Source organism: Mus pahari, chromosome 11, assembly GCF_900095145.1.
Source record: "Mus pahari chromosome 11, PAHARI_EIJ_v1.1, whole genome shotgun sequence".
Lineage (NCBI taxonomy): Eukaryota > Metazoa > Chordata > Mammalia > Rodentia > Muridae > Mus > Mus pahari.
This window is the reverse complement of record NC_034600.1, coordinates 61,781,999-61,788,482: the sequence shown is the minus strand read 5'-3', so window position 1 is coordinate 61,788,482 and position 6,484 is coordinate 61,781,999.

Below are 6,484 nucleotides of genomic sequence, written 5' to 3'. Positions count from 1 at the left end.
TCTCTCTCTCTCTCTCTCTCTCTCTCTCTCTCTCTCTCTCTGTGTGTGTGTGTGTGTATTTGTGTGTGTGTTAAAGGAAGTTAAGGCACTTGGACTTAACAATATTCCCTTCAAGAACCATAGATCTTAAAAACAAAACAAAACACCAGCAATGCAGGCATAAGAAATCAACTTTCGAGATCTTGATTAGAATCATCTAAGTGATTCCACAACCAATGTAGATTATCTATGTAGCCTTTATCTGTCTATTAAGTACCATTCCCTAATATTTATGTTTAATTTCATATAAGTATATAATCCTTTGTTCAAATCGATAGCCCATTTCCACTTCTCCAATTATTTCCCTATTCACCTGTCACTTTTCTTTCCCAATTTTTTGTGACCTTTCAGAGAAACAAAACAAAACAAAACCAACAAGATAAAAAGGAAAACAAAAAATAACAAAATCTCATTCATTTTGCATCCTGTTTGTGCACAGCTGAAACATGGGAAGTAGCCTTGTGAAAGAGAAATGTACAAAGAAAAGAAAGACATTGAAACAGTAGCAGCAAAAAGAACTTTTACTTTTAGGTGAAACGGGAGATGATAAATCAACAAACTACTGGCAGGACTTTCACTTTAAACAGAGGTGATGGAATGAAGGCTTGATAGAAGAGCTGAGGTGACCATGAGAGAAAGCTAACACAGTGGCAGGGTCCTTGAAAAAACAGGGACAGGATCATACAAAGTGGCTGTAGTGGTTCAGGTTTTGTATTGTTAATAAAAACAACATGATCATAAAATTGTATTTTTTTGGTAAAAAATATGAGTTCCAATTATTAAAAGTAAGAAATATTTTAGAAATAAAATGCTAACATTGATTATATGTAATTCAGTGTTGAAGAGGTGATAAAATAATCACCCATTAAGTTTCATTCAGAGATTTGAAATGCTTATAAACCTCAATTGCTTTCAATCACTTTGAATATATTTTCTTCATAAAACTGCTTTGTTTTCTTACTGTAAAACAGCATCTCAGAATTTCAGGTTTCTTGTCTATAATTTCATGGTTTACAAATATTTCAAATTCTAAGCAATAAGACTTCACTATCTCAATATTAAAAGTGGGTGATATGTACAAAGCTATCTTACTAAACTCAGAGACCAAAGAGTATGATCTCTGAAGCAGTCAACTTTGTGTAGCTGTCTTCTGAACATGTCATTCTCAAATGCGGCAAAGTCATATATTTAAAAGAAATGTTTACATTGTGGTAAAAGATCTTGGTCATAATTAGTTTTATAAATTGAATTTTGTTCCTCTCAATCTTATTTCCACTATTCTTGTATTAGGAAATAAGATATCATACAAAGAATCAAGATGAATGATTTTTGACAAAGAGGAAAAGATACTAAATACAGGTTATAGGGAGATTGTCTCCATAAACACTTGAAAACGCCACTTCCATATAAGAACACAATAGGCAATGCATATTTTAAAAGGTACAGCTAGGGGATTTTAAAAATTATATTTAATATTTATCCATTCAATCATTCATTTATATTTTATGTGTATGCTTTTGCTTGTCTGTAGGCCTTATTGAAAACTCCTATGGAGATCAGAAGATGGTGCCATATGCAATGGAACTGGAATGGGAGTTACAGTTGGGTATTAGTGATCACCAGTCTGCTAGGTGTCAATCTTAGGTCTTCTGGAAAAGCAGCCAAAGCTCTCAACCACTGTGACTCCTTTCTAACATTTCAGCTAGGCGATGGTTGTGGTATAATACTTATTAACATTATGGAATCCTCCTTCAAAACAAAGTATTTGTCAGAATTCAAGCGAAAAGGTTTTTGTGTTTGTTTCTGATCTATAATAATATTATGATTTCAAACTCAGTCAAATGTCTTTTATACTCAAGTCCATGTTTGTACATACAAACAAACAAATGGCAATTGTGTTCTACACTAAAATCAAAATCTCATGCATAGTCTGTGCATTTGTTTAAAGATACAGGGTTTGTATAAGTCTCTCTATATGGTGTAACTCATGTCAATTATAATTGGCACATGCAAAATTTAGAAATTAGATTTATATATAAAATATTAAACTTTGTTTTATAAAGTATAGTGGTGCTATAACATTAGCTGTATAATTGCTTTTATTTTTACATTAAGCTATTGCTTTTGATTATGATAGAATATCAAGTTTGATGTGTTTAATGTTAGAATGAATTGCTTATTAGAAAGAAGTAAGTTAATTTTATAGTATAACTCTAAAATTATTCTCATGTTGATTTAAATTTGCTTTCTTACTTCCTCTAAAATAATTCTTTACCATGTTATCTCTTATGCAGAAATACTTGTTTGTATATTCATAAAATCGTGGAAGTTATATTTAGTTTTCATCTTAATATTGGTTTCTAGCTGAGAAGTGTCTATGGAATTTTTCTCTGGGACATATAGGTTAATAGATAGCAAATACTACTTATATTCATTAAATGAGGAAATTTCTATTGATTGAAAATAATAAAAGAGATTATGGGATTTGATATATAAAAATAAAGGATAAATAATAAAACACTAGTCATGATAATTTTGACCTAAACTTTCTCAATGAAAATCTAGGGTTATACATAGCATTTCTCAGTCAAAATAGTACTTACATATTCCAAAATAATAATTGAAATTTCAATAAAATGTTTTAAAAATACTTGATATTACCACACTCAACAGACCCTAGATACACAATAATGAACAGGTAAAGCTTTTTTTTTTTCCTTAGTACTTGTCAGGCTCACCATCAATTTATATATTACCAGAGTATTCCTCATAAAATGCATCTCAGACTTGGAAAAGGAAAATGTGGTACATACACACTATTCAACTGTAAAGACAGAACAGAGAAATTTGAAGTGAAAGTTTCTGGATGTGTCAGGTGATGCAGACTCACCTGGTGTTTTGCTAAGGCGAGACCCATAGAAGGGTAGGTGATGTCTGGAGAAAGTATAAATAGGACTCAATCTTAAACAGTGATGGTGTCTCCATAGGGTAGCTTTGGCACTCTTCTTTTGTTTCCTGTTTTTGTCTTCTCTGATCTTCACTTTGTTGAGAGAAGCATGGCTGCTCCTGCTTTCTCCTGATGCGTCATGCTGATTCTACTGATTCGGCATAGGCCTGTCTGTTTAGGCTGGATCTTGCCATTATACCTGATTCCTGTTTGGTACTGACGCTCCTGAGCTGGACTGCTGGTATCCTGACAAGTAGAGATTGGAATCAGCCCGAGAGAACTATTGCTGGATTCCTTGACCTATTTACTGTCTTTTCTTCTGTATCTTTAGATGGTGGGCTAGAAGAGGTCAAAGTGTTTGAGAGTCCTTATTAAAATTAGGTTTTGAAAAATCTAAACCTACAGAACTTGTCACATAAATGGGTAGAAATAGAAGAGATGATATTGAGTGAGATAAGCCAAACCCAGAAAAACAAGTTTCCCATGCGATGGATCCCTTTCATCGTAGACTTCTAGCTCTATATCTTCAGATGCAAATGTGTATTTTGGAATAACTGCTGAAACCAGGAAAGTAAAAACGGACAGTTTTCATGGTAACAAGAAGGGCAATGGAGCAATAGCGAGGTACCGGTGATCTGGTCAAGAAATGGGAATACTGGGTATGATTTTAATTGGGAAAGGGAGCAGAAAATAAAGCCAGAAGGTGAAAGAAGGACGGAACGATGTCTGTGATTGTCATAAGCAATTATTCTACTAAAGATCTACCAACAAAAATCTACAATACATGTTTCTTTATATATATATAAATCTAATTAATTTAAATGAAACTATTTCATTTGTACTGACAATTTTATTTAAAAAAAAATCAAAAGGCAAAACAAAAACAATGACAACAGCAACAACAAAAACAGGCATAAGAACTCTTCTTTTGAGTTGTCTGTAACAGCTGTCCAAGAGACTGCCAAAACATAAGAAGTTTTTTCTTTCATAATACTTGGCTGCAACCCAGAGGTGGAAGGCAACTCTCTATTCTGGCAGTCAGACTGCTTTCTTACTAATACATAACTCAGTAAGCAGGAATAGATACAAGTTGGTCCAAAATATACATCCTATCATTTTTTCTCTAGATATATGTTTTATATCCCATTTTGTTATAAGACTAGTTATGGGCTGGTGAGATGGCTCAGTGGGTAAGAGCACCCGACTGCTCTTCTGAAGGTCCAGAGTTCAAATCCCAGCAACCACATGGCGGCTCATAACCATCTATAACAAGATCTGACGCCCTCTTCTGGAGTTTCTGAAGACAGCTACAGTGTACTTACATATAATAAATAAATCTTAAAAAAAAGACTATTTATTATTGATAAAAAATTATAAAACAGAGTTATCCTTTAGAACTTTTCCCCCTCATCAACCCCATAACTAAACCTTTAAGATTCTTGCTATTTCAAAGGCACTAGACCAAAAGAAAATCTCCCAGCCAGTTTGGGCATATTGCCATGTACCAAGTAGTTTATTATCAACTTTTAATGATCGGAGTACCAACTGTCATTAGGCCCTAGAAAATCTCAGGTTAAAGCTGCTAGAACTATTATTAAGTTTCTGATATAATACAATGTTCATATTGCTAACTTCATACAGTTTATATGTCTAATCTTGATATTCTTTTGTTCCTTGGACAGTGGAACTGGAGGAGCTAAGTTTTCTATGAAAATATACAACCACCAAACCCAAACACTATTGGATATGCCAGAAAGATTTTACTGACAGGACTCTGACATAGCTATCTCTTGTGAGGCTATGCCAGTGCCTGGGAAATACAGAAGTGGATGCTCACAGACATCTATTGGATGGAACACAGGGCCCCTAATGAAGGAGCTAGAGAAAGTACCCAAGGAGCCAAAGGGTTCTGCAATCCTATAGGAGGAACAACATTATGAACTAACCAGTCCCCCCGTCCCCCAGAGCTGTGCCTCTAGTTGCATATGTAGCAGAGGATGGCCTAGTAGGCCATCAATGGGAGGAGCAGCCCTTGGTCTTGGGAAGATCATATGCCCCAGTATAGGGGAATGCTAGGGCCAGGAAGCGGGGGTGGGTGGGTTGGGAAACAGGGTGGGGGTAGGATATGAAGGGCTTTGGGGATAGCGTTTGAAATATAAAGGAAGAAAATATCTAATAAAAAAAGAAAAGGGGGTCATAGTGCTTCATTCTTTATTATACTTGCACCCTGTTTTTGCCCAACAGTATAAGCTCCTGTAAAGGGCAGCGATAACTCTTTCCATTCTAACATTATTGCTGTACCTTTTCCTTGAAGGGCATACTATAGGCTACCCCTCACCCAATATAATATGCCAAATACTCACCTGATCATGTTATAGGAATAAACTTTGTCTGCCAAATCCTCTGGTACATTCAATCATGTTTAGCTTTTGAAATTCACTTTATTCTAATTATCTGGTTCCTAAGTAAGTACAGGTGCAGATGCTTCAAGAGTTTTTTGGAGCCAGATCCTATAAGGAGTTCTCTGGCATCTAGGGCCTAATAAGAATAGTTTCAGTGCACACCTTTAATCCCAGCACTCGGGAGGCAGAGGCAGGCAGATTTCTGAGTTCGAGGCCAGCCTGGTCTATAAAGTGAATTCCAGGACAATATCTAAAAAAAAAAAAAAAAAAAAAAAAAAAGCTGTGATTCAAAAAAAAAAAAAAAAAAAAAAAAAAAAAAAAAAAAAAAGAAATAGTTTCCATCAAAGTAGAAAAGTAGCATGCTCGGGACTTTCCTTTAGAAGCTTAGAAGCAGTACACCAAGAAGAAGGCAGAAATGACTCATGAGAAATATTTCCCATCAATCCAATATCCCTATGGTGTACAAATATTAAAGGTCTCCCAAGCATACAACATGTGGAGATCAAGATCAAAAGTAGAAAACGATTTGGTGGTCATCCCATCATGTGATTCATTTGCTAGCTTTATGACTTTTGCTGTTTCCATTAGATATGGCTCTGCTAGGTTTGGAGGGAGGAAAGTAAAGAGGGTTACAGCATATTTATATTATAATTTCCAAAAGTAATTAAAATTTGTTTAATGTTTGTAAGTTAGTCTTTGAATTGGAAATTTGAAATGTATTAATATGTTTTAAAAAAGTATAAGAATTTTAAATATACAATAGAGAGGATATGTAAACTCTTAAAATATTGATGAGTTTATTTGAAATTAACAAAACCTAGGCATAGGTAACAGAAATATGATGCTCTAAAACAGAAATGGAAAGGTTTTTTGTGAATATGTATGGGATACATTAAATAGTAAATTTTATTTGAAAAAAATATAAAATATAAAATAATATAAAATATAAAATAATATATATTATACCACTACTTTAAAATAATGAAATAAAATTGATGTTAAAACATTTTTGTCCGCCTGGCATCCAGCGCCTTTCCTCACCCGAGGAGGGGAGTGCGCCCGAGAGCAGTACTAAGGCTTGGGGTCTACCCAGAAG